This window comes from Diabrotica virgifera, chromosome 8 (genome assembly GCF_917563875.1).
Source record: "Diabrotica virgifera virgifera chromosome 8, PGI_DIABVI_V3a".
In the NCBI taxonomy this organism is placed as follows: Eukaryota; Metazoa; Arthropoda; class Insecta; order Coleoptera; family Chrysomelidae; genus Diabrotica; species Diabrotica virgifera.
The window spans coordinates 153,959,008-153,979,996 of record NC_065450.1 but is presented as its reverse complement, the minus strand read 5'-3'; the positions used below and the strand labels follow the sequence as shown (position 1 = coordinate 153,979,996).

The 20,989-nt window shown below is 31.4% G+C and overlaps 1 protein-coding gene across 3 annotated transcripts in view; it reads left to right on the top strand.

Moving 5' to 3' along the window:
- The window catches only part of LOC114332298 (high affinity cAMP-specific and IBMX-insensitive 3',5'-cyclic phosphodiesterase 8), a 1,526,162-nt gene that overhangs the window by 453,623 nt on the left and 1,051,550 nt on the right, over positions 1-20,989 (top strand). The window contains exon 1 of one of the 3 annotated variants that reach the window (XM_050658209.1): positions 20,055-20,353. The exons of the other annotated variants lie outside the window; for them this stretch is intronic. The gene's annotated coding sequence lies outside the window, so the exon portion shown is untranslated. Of the gene's footprint in view, positions 1-20,054; positions 20,354-20,989 lie in introns of those variants that run through there. 3 annotated transcript variants of the gene reach the window in all.

Below are 20,989 nucleotides of genomic sequence, written 5' to 3'. Positions count from 1 at the left end.
CACAAAATAAATTAAAAAAATGGACATTCTTTTTGGGAATTGGGATATTAAATTAATTTTGGAGTTTTTTCAAACGCTACACAATTCGAAAATTCTTATACAGTGCTAGTCAAAAGTCCGTACCCCCCTCGTATCTTTTGAACGGTTATACCTGTAATAGTGAAATTTGGAGGGAGGAAATAAACGGACCTAAGATTCTTAACTAGTCATGACAGGTGACGTAATAGTGACAGATGACTTTACAGCGCCACTGTGACAGATAATTTTAAATGGGACGTTATGGCAAGTGATACATTGTTTGAAATGTATTGAAAATACCTATTCAATCATACTAATTTTGTTTGAGTTTAAGGTAATTTTGATGAATAAATGAAGTAAATATAAAATTGTAGTTGCACATTTAATTAATAAAAATTCTAAAGTCCGCCTATGATTACTTGTCAAAAAGGTTGACGTTGTCTTAAAAACTAGTAGAGAATTGAAAAACGTCAACTTTTTGACAAAAAAACCATAGGTGGACATTTGAATTTTTATTAATTAAATGCGAAACTACAATATTATATTTATTTAATTTGTTCACCAAAATCAAAATCAACTTAAACCCAAAAAAATTAGTATGACCGAATAGGTATTTTGAATACCTTTCAAACGAGGTATCACTTGCCATAAGGTCCCATTTAAAATTATCGGTCACAGTGGCTCTGTAACGTCATCTGTCACTATTACTTCACCTGTCATGGCTAGTTAAGAAGCTTACTTCCGTTTATTTTCCCCCTCCAAATTTCACTATTATAGGTACCACAGTTCAAAAGATAAGAGGGGGTACGGATTTTGACTAGCACTGTATATGTATAAGCTCCTATACAGTATGTCTGCGTAGCTAGAAATCATATGGGATATTTTCTTATTATCAATTTTACGAAAAAAAAGTTATTCCTCATAAAATGCTCTGCAGAGTCGAAAATTTAAAACTCAAGCATCAGATATCAAATTTTATCAATTTTATACGATATATGTTAAAAATATGAATTTCGTTTAAGAGTAAAGTACCTTTATAATCCAGAATATCAAAAATTGTTATTATGAAAAGTTGTTTGGAATTAAAAATTATGTTTTAGTATATAATTACATCCTTCCAATTGAAAATTTTTTTCAATTTTTTTCTCAAATTACTGATACCCATCACCATTTTATTACAATTATGAGAATTATTTTATTATAAATTTCACGAAAAAAAGATATTCTTCCTAAAATGTTCTACCTGGTCTAAAATATAAGATACAACCATCATATATTAAACTTTTTCAATTTTATACGAGGTATGTAAAAAAAATAGGAATTTCGCTTAACAGTTAAGTGACTTTATAGTTCACAATATTTCAATTAGAATGATGTAACTGAACATTGAAACAAAGTTTTTAATTCCAAACAACTTTTATTTATAACAATTTTCGATACATATTGTGAAATATAACTTTTTAGAAGAGGCTCTTAAGTGAAATTCATATTTTTTGACATGCCTCGTATAAAATTAATAAAATTTGATAATTAATGGTTGGATCCTAGATTCTATACGATTCAGAGTATTTTATAAGGAATAATTTTTTTCGTAAAACTGTATACTTTTTCGTATAATAAAAAAGTTATCAATAGGTTATAAGTAAAGACTGGATTATATGCAAAATGCATATGCATATATATGCTGCATATTTCTCATGTTTTTCATAAATGCATATGCCTTGCATATTTGGAGATTTAAGAGCATATAAATGCATATTTTGATGGGAATTTACTCTACCCCATTTAAAAATAAGGTATATATTAGTAACATCAACATCCATTAAAATAAAATGTGAAAGTAAATATTTTGCTGTTAAGCTCCTTTGTTGTTGTACCCATAAACATAATGGGCGTTATTTATAGCTGCAGGTATCATTATCCGGATATTTAAGATTTATAGACTTCTCAGAATTTACAAATTACCTAAGTAAATACCGATTATATTTTGAATAACATTACAAATATTACCTGTACTTTCTGCTGGTGTCGGCCAACTATGAATTATTCTGGGAAAACCAACCAAAACGAAATTTTAAGCATTTTAAGGGTAGGATAGATTATTTTATTTTATGAATGGTTAGTCTTAAATCAATCGCCGATTATTCAACTTTTGTGATTGCAAGTTATTGACTATACTGTGTAAAAAAATCATTTTATTATTATTGTGAAAATGCCTAAAGTAGCAAGGGAAAAATCAAGTCTTCTCAGAAGTTGGATTGGAAGTAACAATCATCTAAAAGTTATCGACAGTGAAAGTATGTTTTGCACCATTTGTGATAAAAAGGTAAGTTCTCCACTTCAATAGATTTTTAAACTTATCAAACTTCTTTGCACATCTATGTGTCTGTCTATTCTAAAATGACAAACCGTCCCATTTCTTCAAAAACTGTTTTTTAAAGTTCGCAACGGTTTGGCTTATACAGAGCGAGGTGTTGAGAGTGGCCCACCCTGTATACTACGGTACACTGACTGTACTTTATTGTTTGACGATTTCAATTTCACTTTGAGAAATAAAAAAAAATTGGGGGAGGTTTAAAAAGTTTGATCATTTTAATGTAGGTATCTATTTACGAAAACATCTAAAACATCATTATCATTATATTCCAGATTCCATGTCAAAAGAAATTCCAAGTAGTTCAACACATAAAAACTTCACTTCACCAAACTAAGCTATCAAAAAATGATAATAAACCTCGCCAGCAGATTCTACAGAACAGTTTGCAGATTCAGAATACGTCAGTTGGGCAAGAAACCTTTGCAAAGGATTTATGCCATTTTTTTTTGAACTGCAATATCCCTCTGCACAAGTTAGAACATAAATCGTGTCAAAACTTTTTAAAAACTTATTGCAAGATTAAAGATAAACCAGCTCAAATACCAAGTTCTTCAACTCTTCGGAAAAAATATGTCAGTGCATGTTACAAAGATGTGATGACGAGTATTAAAAATCAGTTAAAAGCCGAATATCTTTGGATTTCCGTCGACGAAACAACGGATACAAAGGGTCGACAAATTGCGAATCTAATTGTTGGAGTTCTTAACGACTCTGGCGATTTTAAAAACTCATACTTAATTAGTGTAAAATGTTTGGAAAAAACAAACTATGCTACAATAGCTAGATTTGTTAACGAATCCCTAACAAATTTTTTTTTACCTGATCAAGTACCATTTGAAAAAATATTATTAATGCTTAGTGATGCCGCCTCATATATGATGAACGCTGCATCCAATCTTAAAATCTTTTTCCCTAATTTAATTCACTGTACATGTTTGGCGCACGGCCTAAACAGAGTTGCAGAGAAAGTTAGAATTGAATTTCCCAATGTAAACACCTTAATAAATAATGTAAAAAAGTATTTCTGAAAGCACCACTACGTGTACAGGTATATAGGGAGATGCTTCCCGATATTCCTTTACCACCAGAACCAGTATTAACCAGATGGGGAACTTGGCTTAAAAGTGCTATATTTTTATCTGAACACTACGACGACATCAAAAGCGTTATTTCAAGTTTTGATCCGACTTGTACCGCTATTGATAACTGTCAAAATATTTTTAAAGAAAAGTCTATTAAAAATCAATTGTTGTATATAAAATCGAATTTCGATATCATTGAAAGTTCAATTACAAAATTAGAGGCTCAAAATTTATGTCTTCACAATAGTATGTCTATTGTTGATTCGGTTAAACAGAAAATAACAAATCTGAATGGGGAAATTGGAGTAAAAATTAAAGATAAACTTGATGACGTTTTAAACAAAAATGAGGGTTTCACTTTATTGCGTTCAATAAATAATATAATCAATTTTGGAAACTTCGATGAAAATATTAATATGGATCCGTCTCTAATAGCAAAGTTTAAATATGCCCCAATTACATCTTGTGACGTTGAGAGATCTTTTTCTGCCTATAAACAAATATTAACAGATAGAAGACATAATATTAGTTTAGAAAATATGAATCAATATATGATTATTTATTGTAACAATAAAAATATGTAAATTTGTTTTATTGTACTCTTTTTATAATATTAGTTTAGAAAATATGAATCAATATTGTAACAATAAAAATATGTACATTTATTTTATTGTACTCTTATTTATCTTGTGGTCAAAATAAAATATTTTGCCGTTTTATTTGTCACAAAACCTGAAGTTAAAAAAATATATTAAGAAATAATAATACAATTTGGTTTAAATTCAAACCTATTTATTTATTTTTATTATTTTTTATTTATTTATGTATTTAACGTAAACCATAAAATTATTCATATAAAAATAAGTGCATATATAAATGCATATTTGCATGTTAATTGTGCATATTCAGCTTGTTTTAAAATGCATATTGCATGCATATTTTAGACATTTTTTAGTGCATATTTTCCAGTCTCTAGTTATAAGTTACGCAGACATACTGTATAAGAGCTCAAAAAAATTATTGAACATTTATAATTGTTGAAGCTTATTATTAAATGTATTTTAGGTAAGTGTTACAGAAAAAAGTTTTGATTGATCACATGATCACTTTGTATAAACATTTTTTACTATTCATTTTTGGTTTTTGTATTAAATTTTTTTAACTTTCTTAATTTTCTTAAAAAGAAATTGTTTACTTAATTTCTAAAGTAAAATAATTAATGCCTGGTTGCACCAACAGATCTTAAGCTCCAGCTTAGCTAAGCTCTACTTATAGATAGGGCCTCCTTGAGTATCACTTACGTTGCACCATAATTTTAGATTCTTACCTTATTATCAATCATATCTATTACTACATTATGATATTTTTATTATAATATATTATAATTATATTATATTAATTCCTTTGTTATTCTCGTCTTAAGCTTAAGACCTGTTTGTTGGTGCAACCGAGCATTAGTGCATTAAAGATTACATCCTAAACTTAAAAAAAAAACACCTATAATGTTTAATGTTCATGTGTGTTTAATCTCTTCAAACTTGAGTAATACCGTCTAAAAATAGTCCATTCTTTCACGGTTTTTGCTCTAAATTTTAAAGAACCGCTTGGTTTGACATGAAATTTGGCATACGTATAGCTTACATGTCAAAGAAAAAAAGTGATATTGTGCCGATGTGTGCTTTTGCCCTGGGGGTGACTTTCACCCCCTCTTGGGGGTGAAAAAATATATGTCCAAAATAAGTCCGGAAATGGGCAAACTGACTAATTTTAAGTAACTTTTGTTCTATAGAGCTTTTTCGCCAAGTCAACACTTTTCGAGTTATTTGCGAGTGAATATGTTCATTTTTCAACAAAATAACCACATTTTTGGACGGTTTTTCGCAAATAACTCAAAAAGTAAGTATTTTGTCGAAAAAAACGTTCTTAGCAAAAATATAGCACATAAAAAAGTAAAAAAAATGGTGTACACGTCAGGTCTCTGGATCTCGTAGAACCAGAGTTATAGCCAATGAAAAATAGATTCATATTCACCCAATTTCAAATAGAATATTTCGACGTGAAATATCCAAAAAATTAAGCACTTTTTGGGGAAAACCTATTTTAACTTTTTTAAAGTGTTTAAAAAAAGCTTTATTTTTGTTTTTACAAAAAGTTTTTAGCATTAAATTTAAGCAAGTTACGCTCAAAATAAAGTTGGTCCCTTTTGTTTTGCAAAAAAAAATCGGGAAGACCACCCCCTAATTAGCAAGTTAAATGAAATTAATCGTTACCGCTCCACAAATTATTTTACTTATGTTGTGTAAACAATTTGGTTTTAAAGTAAAATTTTTAAAAATTTAAATTTTGAAAAATATGCTTTTTTCAAAATAACTTAAAAATTGTTAGAGATACCAAAAATCTCGAAAAACAAGTAAGTCAGATTTGCTTTTCTGAATATCATGTATTTTTTTGTTATTCTGTTAGACAAAAATTGATTAAGATTTGGTGTTTCTAAATTTGCATACATTCGTGATCAGTGACTCGTTCAACCCCTTTTAACTACAGCTTTTTCAATAATAAGGACTTTGAACCGATGAAACTCACAGATCATATAAACAATATATACACGAGTCAAGAAACTTGTGAAGTCGTAAGGATTAAGTTCATTTAAGATACTAATTAGGGGGTGATTTTCTCGATTTTTTACCAAAACCAAAAGGGACTAACTTTATTTTGAGCGTAACTTGTTTAATTTTGATGTTAGAAATTTTTTTTATAAAACAAAAATGAAGCTTTTTTTAAACACTTTAAATAAGTTGTAATGAATTTTCCCCGAAAGGTGCTTAATTTTTGGTTATTTCAACTTAAAGTATTCCATTTGGAATTTGACGAATATGAACCTATTTTTCATTAGCTATAACTCCGCTTCTACTAGGTGTAGAGACGTGATATATACACCATTTTTTTAATTTTTTTACAGGCTATATTCTTGCTCAAAATATTTTTTCACAAAATACTTACTATTTGAGTTATTCACGAAAAACCGTCTAAAAGCATGGTTATTTTGTTGAAAAAATGAACATATTCACTGTCAAATAACTCGAAAAGTATTGACTTAGTGAAAAAACTCTATAGAAGAAAAGTTACTTAAAATTAGCCAGTTTATCCATTTCCTGACTTTCTTTGGACGAATATTTTTTCACCCCCAAGAGGGGGTGAAAACCACCCACAGGGCAAAAGGACATATCGGCACAATATCACTTTTTTTCTTTGACTTATTAGCTATGTGTATGCCAAATTTCATGTCAATCCAAGCGGTTCTTTAAAATTTAGAGGTTTTGCAATATTTTACCGTTAAAGAACGGACTAAAAAGGTGGTAATTCTGTAAAACTACGAAGTTTTCAAAAATTACATTGTTTGAGTTGTTTGAGACGTCGTCGTATCGTTGAATTAAATTTTTGAGTCTAATTTTAATGAAACATCATTTAGTAAGATGTTTCAAAGGTAATTCGTGCAAATTTAAGAGTTTGGTAGGTAAAATTATATTATCTACACCTTTTTAATTCATTTTTCGACAAAATTCATGTAAGTCTCATTTTCCGCCCACACCGTACTTATGCCCATAAATTTTATTTCTTTTTATTATAACCATAAATAGCATGATTGTATGATTGTTCTTCTTTCATGTCCAATTTGTAAAATTTCATTTGATCCATTAGTTAAAGAATTATATTAAAATAACTCAACCGTTCACTTCGCCGAACGCTACTTTACAGTGCGCCAATGTTTGTGAGAAGGGTGACTTTGGCGTTATAAATAAAAAATTATTGAAGCTATAGATTTAATTTGACTAATAATTAGACAAACATTAAATTCTGTAAGCCAAAATAAAATTAATGAGAGACCGTGGTGTATTGGATTCAGAGCACACCACGGACTGTTCTGACGATTCCAAAATAGACCAGGGTAGTAAGCTAGAAATAGACCATGTTCGGGACACTCAAAGATCCAGGTAGCTGACTACTTTTTTAGTTATTGTAGACCTATAGGAAGAAAACCTACCTGTTTCCTGCCTAAAGTTCGCGTTCGTTTTTTAATCATTAACAATTTACTGCAAAAATCGCGATTTTCGCATTAAATTAAAAATTTTAAAAATCCCAATGGATTGAAAAAATGTGTCCAATTCAGAACATCTTTGGACCTATCAGTTCATCATCAGTGAATTCAAATACTTGCTAAATAGCCCCAGAACCAAACAATGGTTGAAATTATAATTCAATCTACATTCTCTTGTAGTAATATCGAACAGGCTAAACGCCGATGTTAAAAGATATAGCCTCCGGGAACATGGTGAAACTCTACCAAAAAACTCAATCAATTATCTTAGGCCAACGCTGACTAACAAGTCTACTTGAAAAATTGAAGAATCTCAGATGCACAATCCACCAATTTAATAAGAATTAAAATGGTAGATAGTATTTTAAAACTGAGATTTTTCGTGTTTGAAAGTTCTTACTGGTACATCTTTAATCTGCGACTTTTTCAATTAATAAGACAGCAGACGACGAATATAGAAAACGAAAGGGAAACGATCACATTTCGCTTTCATTCGTCTAGGAAAAACGGACAGCAGAGGAACTTTCAGTACTCAAATCCGAGTAAAGGAAATAAAAATAATAAATGATGGTTTTGCTTGTTTTCGATTCAGAGGGTTGCACACCAGCTAGACAGGCACTGTTTCTACCCTTTCAGGCGTCATCAGTAGCTTTCGATAGTGTGCCCACCTCTGAACCGAAAAACAGCTCCACCATCATTTTAAAGGGAATCTGAAAAATAATTCAAATTTCCCATCAGACGCGATACAGCGACATCTATTAAAAAATTGAAGAATCTCAGATGCAGAATCCACCAATTTAATAAGAATTAAAATTGTAGATAGTATTTTAAAACTGAGATTTTTCGTGTTCGAAAGTTCTTACTGGTACATCCTTAATCTGCGACTTTTTCAATTAATAAGACAGCAGACGACGAATATAGAAAACGAAAGGGAAACGAACACATTTCGCTTTCATTCGTCTAGGAAAAACGGACAGCAAAGGAACTTTCAGTACTCAAATCCGAGTAAAAGAAATAAAAATAATAAATGATGGTTTTGCTTGTTTTCGATTCAGAGGGTTGCACACCAGCTAGACAGGCACTGTTTCTACCCTTTCAGGCGTCATCAGTAGCTTTCGATAGTGTGCCCACCTCTGAACCGAAAAACAGCTCCACCATCATTTTAAAGGGATCTGAAAAATAATTCAAATTTCCCATCAGACGCGATACAGCGACATCTACTAAAAAATTGAAGAATCTCAGATGCAGAATCCACCAATTTAATAAGAATTAAAATTGTAGATAGTATTTTAAAACTGAGATTTTTCGTGTTTGAAAGTCCTTACTGGTACATCCTTAATCTGCGACTTTTTCAATTAATAAGACAGCAGACGACGAATATAGAAAACGAAAAAAGAGAAACGATCACATTTCGCTTTCATTCGTCTAGGAAAAACGGACAGCAGAGGATCTTTCAGTACTCAAATCCGAGTAAAAGAAATAAAAATAATAAATGATGGTTTTGCTTGTTTTCGATTCAGAGGGTTGCACACCAGCTAGACAGGCACTGTTTCTACCCTTTCAGGCGTCATCAGTAGCTTTCGATAGTGTGCCCACCTCTGAACCGGAAAACAGCTCCACCATCATTTTAAAGGGAATCTGAAAAATAATTCAAATGTACCATCAGACGCGATACAGCGACATCTACTAAAAAATTGAAGAATCTCAGATGCATAATCCACCAATTTAATAAGAATTAAAATGGTAGATAGTATTTTAGAACTGAGATTTTTCGTGTTGGAAAGTTCTTACTGGTACATCCTTAATCTGCGACTTTTTCAATTAATAAGACAGCAGACGACGAATATAGAAAACGAAAGGGAAACGATCACATTTCGCTTTCATTCGTCTAGGAAAAACGGACACCAGTGGAACTTTCAGTACTCAAATCCGAGTAAAGGAAATAAAAATAATAAATGATGGTTTTGCTTGTTTTCGATTCAGAGGGTTGCACACCAACTAGACAGGCACTCTTTCTACCCACACACTATCGAAAGCTACTGATGACGCCTGAAAGGGTAGAAACAGTGCCTGTCTAGCTGGTGTGCAACCCTCTGAATCGAAAACAAGCAAAACCATCATTTATTATTTTTATTTCCTTTACTCGGATTTGAGTACTGAAAGTTCCTCTGCTGTCCGTTTTTCCTACACGAATGAAAGCGAAATGTGATCGTTTCCCTTTCGTTTTCTATATTCGTCGTCTGCTGTCTTATTAATTGAAAAAGTCGCAGATTAAGGATGTACCAGTAAGAACTTTCAAACACGAAAAATCTCAGTTTTAAAATACTATCTACCATTTTAATTCTTATTAAATTGGTGGATTCCGCATCTGAGATTCTTCAATTTTTTAGTAGATGTCGCTGTATCGCGTCTGATGGGAAATTTGAATTATTTTTCAGATTCCCTTTAAAATGATGGTGGAGCTGTTTTTCGGTTCAGAGGTGGGCACACTATCGAAAGCTACTGATGACGCCTGAAAGGGTAGAAACAGTGCCTGTCTAGCTGGTGTGCAACCCTCTGAATCGAAAACAAGCAAAACCATCATTTATTATTTTTATTATTATTAAGTCTACCTGAATTCACTGATGATGGACTGATAGGTCCGACAACGTTCTGAATTGGACACATTTTTTAAATCCATTGGGATTTTTAAAACTTTTAATAAATATACCAATTACATAGAAGTGGTTTTTACTTCATGTTACAGATTTTTAACTTTATGGTATACAGCCAACCTAGAGAACTACCCATTTTTAGAGTATATTTATAGTTCTTCTGTTCTTTAGATTTCACGTTGCCAAAATAAAATTATTAAATTTATTAAAAAAACCTAATGAAAGATCTGCAATATTGAAATAAACTTATAATGATGTCCCATCTCTAGTTGTCTTATATACATATTTTCAAGTTAGTACTGACCTCAAACATAGGAATAAAGCATTTATATCCGTATGCCTAGACGGATGTTTATCGTTTTATCGTTCATGAACTCTCTACAAAGGTGTACCAAAATGATTTCTTGACGTATTTGCTTAATAAGTGGTGTTTTATAGCGTCGAAATTAAGCACACCACAATTAAGCGCAAGGCTACTTGCGATTAGTCGTTTAAGTCTAAGATAAACATTTATTTTTACCCACCTCGTCCCAAGCCAATGATTTTTGAGAAATTTGAATGTGTGCATATTATTCTATAGCCCGTCTAGAAAGTATCCGGAATTTTATTATTAGGAAGATTTCTTTTTTGTAATATTTTAAGACAAAAGTAATGCATCAAGTAGGTTGTGCCGATAGTAGTTTATGGACGAAATCGCATGACAACACCATCTGTCAAATATTGTTGTTTGTAAACAGACTTAAGATTTGTGAAATAATGTCGCAAGTAGAAAAAAGAAAAGTGGTGGATTATTTGTATAGAAAGGGTGTCCGAAACGTTAAGAAATTAGTGCAATTGACTGAACTGAAAAAGTGCAGTTTATGAGACAATAAAGAGGATAAAAAATGGCAGAGATATGAGACATAGACCAGTTTCGGGTAGACCGCGTAAGATTCGCGGAAACAATTTAAATGCTTTAGTGTAGTGGCTTTAGGACGACAAAATCCGCTCCTAGGATTTCGAAAATTAGCGAACAGATTTGGAAATCAACGAAGAATAAAAGTGTGCCCAGAAACTGTCCGCATGTCACTGAAAAAGCAAGGCTACATAACAAGGAATCCAAATAAAAATCCGTACAATGACACCTCTGCAAGGCAACGAAGAATAGATTTTTGTCAACGTTTTTGAGAAGATAATTTTAATAATGTCCTTATGTCTGATGAAAGTTGTTTCCAACTTGGTGCATCTAAAAGTACTATCAAGAGAAAATGTTACCGTACAAATTCCCAAATTCCTTTCTAAAATAATGGTTTGGGGAGCAATACCTCAGCGTGGTGCTACACCTCTCTGTATAGTTAATGGTACTGTTGATAGTGCGAAATATTGTGACATCCTAAATGCTTCTCTTCTTGAAACGATAGAGGTGGCGTTTTCAGCAAGATAATGCAAGATGCCATACTTCTGCTTATACTCAAGCTTGAATGCAAGAACATGAATTGGCAACAATTCCGTGGCAAGCAGCATCTCCAGATCTTAGCCCAATTGAAAACATATGAGGACTGATGAGGATTGAAGTGGAACGAGCAGCGCCACGAGATAAAGAAGGTTTGATTCGGTCAGTTTTACAGGTCTGGAACACCATTACCGAAAATTACGGCCTTGACCTAGTTTCGGGTGTACCTGGAAGTTTAGTTAAATGTTTAGATTTAAATGGAGGTTGTATAAGTAAATGAGACGAATTATTTGTTGAAATTTTATATTTAAAGTCTTCTTCTTCTTCTTCTTTTTATATAGACATTACCCTGTCTGTTTTTCAATGTGCCTCCAGTAAGTTGTCATTCCATCTTTTTCGTGGTCTTCCCACTGATCGTCTTCCTATTGGGGAACCGTCTCTCACCGTCCTTACTACTATATTTGCTGTCATTCGGCTTATGTGGTCGTTCCATTCTACTCTTCTGCTTTTCACCCAGTTATTAATGTTGTCCACCTTGCATATTTCAAGTGATAGAAATAAATACCGTAAAATTATAATACTGCTTTCTTTCTTCCGGATACTTTCTACACGGACTCTACTAATTTAGAGAATGTAGGGAAAAGACCACAAATTCAATTGTAAACAGTTAAGTCTAAAACCGGAGCTATTACAATAAAGGAAATAAATAGAAGAACAACAAATACTTAACTCCTAAGTCATCAAATTAACGTCATACTTAACCACTGTTTCTTCTTCATGTGCTTCATCCTTCAAGGACACTGGCGATCATTATGGCCTATTTTACTCTGTATGTCTCTAGCTCCAGCGGTTCTGAAGAGTCCTATTGCCTATTTTGCACTACACTGCTTTAAATTTTTCAACCAGGATACCCGTCGTCTCCCTGTCGTCTTTTTCCTTACACTTTCCCTTGTAAAACCAATCGCATCGACTCATATTTTTCATTTCTCAGTATGTGACCAAAGTAGCTAATTTTTAAAACATTTTTATATACTTGGCTTCGTCTTTGTCACTATCTCCGCAAATTTTGTAATCCATTTTAAACAGAGTTCTAGGCTACCTAGTGTACCTAGGCACCTGAAATTTTCAGAATAGGTCAGAACTTGCTAACAATGCCATATTTAACTGCTATTATATGGATAAATCTTCTTCTTCTCCGTGCGACTAGGATTACTACTGTTTGTCTGCCTCTTATTCTGTTTCAGTTGTTGTCAACTGTATGTACATTTTCTTTCCACCTATTCGGCGGCCTACCAACGGGTCTTCTGCTATACGGCTTGTTGTTTTTACAGCTGTTTGCTAATCTATCTGGTTCCAGTCCGTTTATATGTTCGTTCCAGTTTTTCATTATGGATAAACCGATTTTTTAATTTCAAGCTATTTTAAAAATGTGACTAATGCAATGACATTTTGATTCCATTTTAAAGTACGTCAACAAATCGACAATTACAAATTGATGGTGGCTCAGTGGTCGAGCATTAGACTGCAGATCGAGAGGTCCCGAGTTCGAAACCCGGCTGTTGTGTATCCTTTTTTAATTTTTGAAATAAAGCATTAAAAGTTAAATACTTAGGGCCGGTTGTTCTAACGCTAATCAACAATGATCACTATCAAATATTTAATTACTGTCACAGCTGTCAATGTCAACTTTGGTTGGGTTGCTGAAAACATAATTGATTATAATTATGAGATTAGTTAATAATTAACATAACAATTATTAACACAATTGATTAACTAATTTCATAATTGTAAGCAATAATTATGTTTTTAGCAACCCAATCAAAGTTGACATTGACAGTTGTGGCAGTAATTAAATATTTGATAATGATCATTTTTTATTACCGTTCGAACAACCGGCCCTTAAAGTTTACATTTTGTAAAATTTGGCTCAGTGAGTTTTCAATTATATATTTTCGAATGGCTAAACCCAAAACTGAATCGAGCCTGGTGCAATTTTGACCCTCTTATCCCGCTATAGCCTTTGAGAGTTTTATAGGTAAAATTGTATTATCTACACGTTTTTAAATCATTTTTACACAAAAGTTACACAGTTTTTCATTATGGATAAACCGATTTTTTAATTTCAAGCTATTTTAAAAATGTGACTAATGCAATGACATTTATATTCCATTTTAAAGTACGTCAACAAATCGACAATTACAAATTGATGGTGGCTTAGTGGTCAAGCATTAGACTGCAGATCGAGAGGTCCCGAGTTCGAAACCTGGCTGTTGCGTATCTTTTTTTAATTTTTGAAATAAATAATTAAAAGTTAATATACTTAAAGTTCATGTTAATTATTATATATAAATATTATATATAATAATAATAATAATAAAAATAATAATAATGGAGTTTATTCGTAGAAAATAAATTATACATATAATAAACTCAGTTCCTCACGAAAGTTGTACGTACAACTTGTGCATGAGGGTTCAATTTTGATTGTCTTAAACAACACAAATTAATTTTAAAATTTACAAAAAGGAATCAAATAAAGTTTTTTTCGTTCATCTGTCTTGAAATTTGGGCTCCTCTTCTCACTAATTCAGTTACTATTACATGTTGATTTTCGGACCTACGAAAATTTCTCATAAAATTCAAGAAAGTCAAGAAATGATTGCAAAACGTTTTCTATGGGACTTCTCTGGTGGGATACTTCGTTTTTTATGAGCATTATCATTACTTTTTTAATGTGTTTTATCTATTTTTACAATAATTTTTACAAATTTAACACTTATAAGTGACATTTCAAAAAAATCATTTTTGACATTCAAATATACCAAAATATACCATTTTAAATATTATCTTTGGTTTATATGAGTTTAAATCCACTAGAGACAATATGCCTCTAAATTAGTCGATTACAAAATTCTTTTATGACAGAAATTGAAACAACAAAATAGTTTATAGTTTTTTATTGGGTCCTATAAATAATGAAAACCTTTTATTATAATAAGTTTTTTTTTTATAAAAGTGTAATTATTTTCCTTCATAGTGTTGAGTATTTCTTTTTCTTTTTTCATATTTCTTAATATTTCCGTATTTGTTACATGTTGTGTCCATGATGTTTTCCACATTCTTCCATAATACCACATCTCAAAGCTGGCAAGTCTTTTTTCAGTTGCCTGGACAATTCGGCGTCCGTACGATTAGACAATATGTATCGTCCAGGCGGCTGGACAATATATGTGTCATATGAGCATTTAACCAATGGCTAAAATCCATGACTGAAAGTTCGTATTATTGAAGCATCCGCTGTATTACTCAGATTTGGCTCCTAGCGACCAGACCCGCCGAGAGGGCGATACAGCAGATACATTTTACCGAGGCCCGGCGATGTATGGGGTTCGGTGTCGATCAGATCAAATACGTTATTTTTCCAGTTTTTTATTTACTCTTCGCTTTATGTGCCTAATGCGTTTAATTAATACTCGGCTATTTAATATGACCTAAACAATTGATATATTGCGTGAGTTTTATAAAGAAAACATTAGTGAAGAATTTATAGATGAAATTTTTCATTTGAGAGCAGTATACAAGGATAATATTGATGAATCTCAACTTTCTCCAATAGATTTACTGAATAAAATTAAACCTCTCAAATTGTACATTGAGAATGATTTGGTAAAATCATGCGATTTTTCGAAAATTATAGACATCTTTGTCATTCCGAAAACTTGAAAAGCACCTGTATTATAAATATTTTCACTAATCAAAATTTAATATTTATATTTGAAATGTTTCTTATTATTCTTCTTCTTCTTGTAGTGCCTATCCGTTTCGGATGTTGGCGACCATCATGGCAATCTGCACTTTGCACACTGCTGCTCTGAAAAGATTTGTAGTGGTTGTGTTGAACCACGTTCGTAGATTTTTCAGCCAGGAAATCCTTCGCCTTCCTGGTCCTCGCTTTCCCTCTACTTTTCCCTGCAAGACCAGTTGCAGCAGTCCATATCTCTCACTGTTCCTCATGATGTGACCGAGGTATTCGATTTTGGCTGTTTTTATTTTGATTAACAGCTCTTTTTCTTTTTTCATTCTCAGCAAAACACCCTCATTAGTAATGTGGTCGGTATAAGATATCTTCAGGATTCGACGATAAAGCCACATCTCAAAAGCCTCAATTTTCTTGCAGGTGGCGTCTGTGAGAGTCCACGACTCAACTCTTATTATTAGATAGTATTAATAATTTTATTTCTGTAAGAATTTAAAAAAAAATCGCTCTTCACTTCTTACCGGGGCCCGCTCATCCCTCTCGGCGGCCCTGCTAGCGACTTCCATTTGTTTCCATACCAAAAAAAAAATCATGCGCGGAGAGAGTTTTTCATCAAATGCTGAGTACATAACAGCTTTGGAAGCGTATTTTGCAGCCCTTTCAGATTCTTACCTCAGGGATGAAACCTATAAATTGAAATCTCCTTGGAACAAGTGTATTAATGTTCAGGGAGACCATACTAAATAATAAAATGTATTTTAGATCATAAAATTGTGTTTTTCTTATCGAACCGCAAAACTTATTGAACAACTAATCCAATCAACAGCCATTTCCTTGTGGAATTTTGAGAACCAATGTCGATTTCGTTGAAAATTTGGATTTAGGTTTGTCAATTATAACCTTTGTCAAAATCTACCCTATGCCGTACTGAATTTATGCCCTGGCGGTGAAAACAACCGCATCTAGTGGATAAAATTTTTTTAATCAAATTAACTACGGAAATTGATAGAGTGGAGAAAATTTTGTTCTATAAAAAAATTTTTAAGAAAATTTTTGTTCTTTCCAAGTTATTTGCAATTAAAACTATGCATTTTTCATTGAAAGAACTCACGTTTTATAACCGTTTTTCATGAATAACTTAAAAAAATTAATTTTATCGAAATAACGATTAAGAAGAAAATTGTAGCCAATAAAAAAACAAAGAGACTCGCGTCGAAAAGACCTAGCTAAAGTTAATAACGACTGAGTTATTGCTCTTTAAAAGATGGTTATTTTCGAAGAACTTTGAATGGAGAACTTTCAGTCTCAAATAACTCGAATGTGGTGCAATTTTTTGGGAAAACTTAACAGACATATTTTAAAGATCATTAAAAAATCTTTCAAATAAGCTCTGACTAAAGTTTTTTGCTTAAGAACTGACTGACTTACGACGAAAATAAAGTCGCTTTCTGCTTTTTTCTTTTTGAAATGTAAAAATTAAACCATCGTCGTTACAATCTTGTTCTTAATGATATTTTCTATAAAATTAAATTTTTTTACGTTATTCTTGAAAAACGGTTATAAAACCAGAGTGTTTTCAATGAAAAATGAATAGTTTCAATAGCAAATAACTGGGAAAGTGTCAATTTTGCAAAAAAAAATTATAGAACAAAATTTATTCAGATTTGGTCACTATATTGATTTCCATAGTTACTTTGAATAAAAAATTTTTATCCCCTAGATGGAGTTGTTTTCACACCTACGGCAAAAGCGCAGTTCGGCATAGGGTAGATTTTGAAGAAGAGTGTCAACAGAGCTTAAACCCAGATTTTCATTAAAATCGGTGTTGATTCTCAAAATTCCTCGGTTCTAAAGTTTTTTTTACCGCTGATGAGTGGTCTAAACATATAGCCCAGTAAATGAACGGGATATGCGGCGATACCGTGTAATTTTCAGGGGCAACTCCGAATTGCATGAAAATTTTAATTTAGGTTCTACTTACCCTTCACTTCAAAGTTGAAATTGTGCCGTTGGTTACTTTTACTTAAGGGGGAAACCCCGATAAGGGGTGAAAAAACATACTTTCAAGATAAGACCGGAAATGGATAAATTGACTGATTCAAAGCAACTTTTGTTCTATAGAGTTTTTTACGTAAGTCAATACTTTTCGAGTTATTTGCCATTGAAAATGTTGATTTTTCGACAAAAAAACTACGTTTTCAGACGGTTTTTCGCAAATAACTCAAAAAGTAAATATTTTATCGAAAAAAATATTCTTAGCAAAAGTGTAGTTTATAAAATACAAAAAAATGGTGTATCCGTAAAGTCTATCAATCAAGTAAAAACAAAGTTGTAGATCATGAAAAATACGTTCTTATTCGTCTAATTCCAAATCGAATATTTCAAGGTGAAATCACCGAAAAATTAAGCACTTTTCGAGAAAAACCCATTTAAACTTTTTTAAAGTGTTTATAAAAAGCTTTATTTTAATTGTTAATAAAAGTTTTTAGCATTAAAAATAAGCGAGTTACGCTCAAAATAAAGATGGCCCTCTTTTTTTGTTGTAAAAATCATGAAAATCTCCCCGTGTTTAGCTCCCCAAATGAAATTAATCGCTACCGCTTTACAAACAATTTACTTACCTCTCTATTTTTTATATGATCTGTCAGTCTCACCGGTTTAAACTGTTTATTTTTGAAAGGGTTGAAAAAAAAAAGTTGAAAAAGCTTGAATGGGTCACTAATTACGAGTGTATGCAAATTTTGTACAGCCATATCTTAACCAATTTTTGTCTTACTGAGAAACAAAATGAAACTAGCATAATTATAATAGCTAAACCTATATTTTTTACTGTTTCATATTTTTCTTATCACTAATACTTTTTAAGTTATTTTGAATAAAAAAATATGAAAAATTTTTTACGCTTTTCTTTAGTTACGAGTGACTAAAATTAAAAATATTATAAAAAAATCAACTAAAAAGCAAAAAATAAAAAACATTTAAAAAATCTAACACATCCGTCAAAGAAAAGCGTGGCGTTTTCATCGAATAAACGGATTTCGCCCCACGCTTTTCTTTAACGAATGTATTAGATTTTTTCATTTTTTTTTATTTTTGCTTTTTAGTTGATTTTTTTATAATATTTTTAATTTTAGTCACTCGTAACTTTTTCGCGTTTCTTAAAATTTTTTTTTTCATATTTTTTTATTTTTGCTTTTTAGTCTTACACTTTTTAAACATTAAAATATATCGTCATGTTTATTAAAATATGTATAAATACCCCAGGCTGTGGGTGAAAAAACGTGATATAATTCAGGAATTTTTGAAACCTATCAGGTGTTGTAAAGGACGATGCCAGGAACAACTTCTACTAAAATGTAACCAAAAATATTGTGCGCTTTTTTTTATATTGCGATTTTCATTTGTTAAATTTGCAATTTTTAAAGATTTTTAATTTTGCAGCTTAGGATATTGATTTTAGAGAAAAACTGTTAAATAGAAAGTTGTAGTAAATTAAAAAACCTACAATTTGAGCTAGGGTAAGTTTAATTTCGTTTATTGGTTATTGCAAAACAGCCTGCGAAAGGTCCAAAATGGCCGTTTTTTACAATGGCATTATTTATTGTACAAATCATTTTTTTATATTTTTTAAAGCTTTAAAATGAAGATCTTTCAATTCCAAACATAAAAAAAGTTGTAAAGCCAGATTAACGAATTTTTTGCTTAGATATTATAAATTGTTTATCCCAAGAGGTCAAATGTCGAAGGCTATAACATTTTGAAAAAAAAATCGTAGATAGTTGGTGAAACATCCAATCTCCTTCTAAAGAGTTATATATTCATATTCTGATGTAAATAAATGCGTAAATCATTTTTAAACCTCTAATTTTTGGGTTTGAAAATAAGGGGGCAAATTTCGTTATAAACATTTAGAGCTGAAGCGGCCCTGTACATCCTATGAGTTTTTAACTTACAGATTATTGTTGCTGAAGACGAAACGAAGATTTATAAAAAAATAAAAAATTTCTACCACCAACTGAAGCCGAGACAATTTTTGGGTTTGAAAGGGGGCAAATTTCGTTATAAACATTTAGAGCTGAAGCGGCCCTGTACATCTTATGAGTTTCTTACTTACAGATTAAAGTTGCTGAAGATGAAAAGGAAGATTTATAAAAAAATAAAAATTTTCTACAACCAACTGAAGACGATATAATTGTTTTTTTTTCTTAAATCGTAGTGCATTTATTTATAACAATTAAGAAATTATTTTACAGTCGTTGACTAAAGAAAGACTTATATTAACTCAAAATAAAAATTATTATAAAAGCTGTGAGCTCTCGCATGCAGCGAGTATATTCACCGCTAGTGAACGTTTACTATCTTTACCGATTATTGATTAATTATTATATTATTTTTGACAAAAATCTTCATTATTCAAAGTTTTAACACTAAATAATCGAAAACCTTATCCAAACTACAAAAAAAGCGTGTGCATCGTGTAGGAGCAACAATACAGACATACGTTCTGCTCCCTTGCAAAGTATTCGAAGAAATAGCATTCAAAGACACAGGCAGCGGTTCGTGGACGTCGTATTCGTCGGTCGATGTTCCACCACGTCAAAGTGAGAGTGCGATCCGAAATCAGGAATCAGCTCCACGGCGTTCACAACAACCTGCTGTCAGTTAACAACGGTATCTTATCTAGTTAACTATGCCTATTCGTTTGTTTTAGAGCCGTGTTTACGTCATTTGTAACGCGCACTTCGATTAGTTTCACGGTTTTTTCACCGTAGTTTTCAACAAGGAAGATTCTTGTGATTCGTATTGGTGTATTTGAATTTTATAGTGTTAAGTGTTGTCAAATTTGTGTTATCGGCTTGATTAGTTTTTGTGTACATGTAGTGACTCCTCGAAGAAAAACAGTGTTGGATACATATATTTTGAATACTCAGTTTCAAGTAATCTAATGTTTATATGTCAAGGATTTTATAATTTAAAATTTTTTTAAATTGGTCTGATAATATTTATTCAGACACGAAGAATAAACTATTACATAAATTAACTAAAGGGAAATATTTCGATAAAGATCTTTTTTTTTTAAATCTAGTGAATCTTCGATTGCTGATTGTTGGTATTGTTTATTTTTATCCATTGGGCATCACCTCTTATTTACAAATTTTATTTTTTATGTAGAATTTGTTTTTCTGTACCTCCTTATTGATAATATTATTTATATCTTTGTTCTTCCTTCATTTTATTTAGATATAGATTTATTTTTCTTTCTATCCCTTTGATCATCTTCCATATAAGTTAATTTCTTATAGTGATTTTTTCTACTATATTTTTATTGTCAGGCAGTTTATGTGTTCATTTCACTCATTTAATATATCTCTGGTGCTTTTGTTAATATCTCCAATTGTGCATATTTTGCCTCTTATATCTTCTTTTCTTGTTTAGTTTTTTCGGTATTCGGCGCAATTTTTTCATTACTTTGCAAGTTCTGATTCATATTTTCTAGTAGGTATTTGCCATTATTTTCTGTGGTTCTTAATACCCTTTACTTCAGAAAATTCTTTTTATGACATCTTTCTATA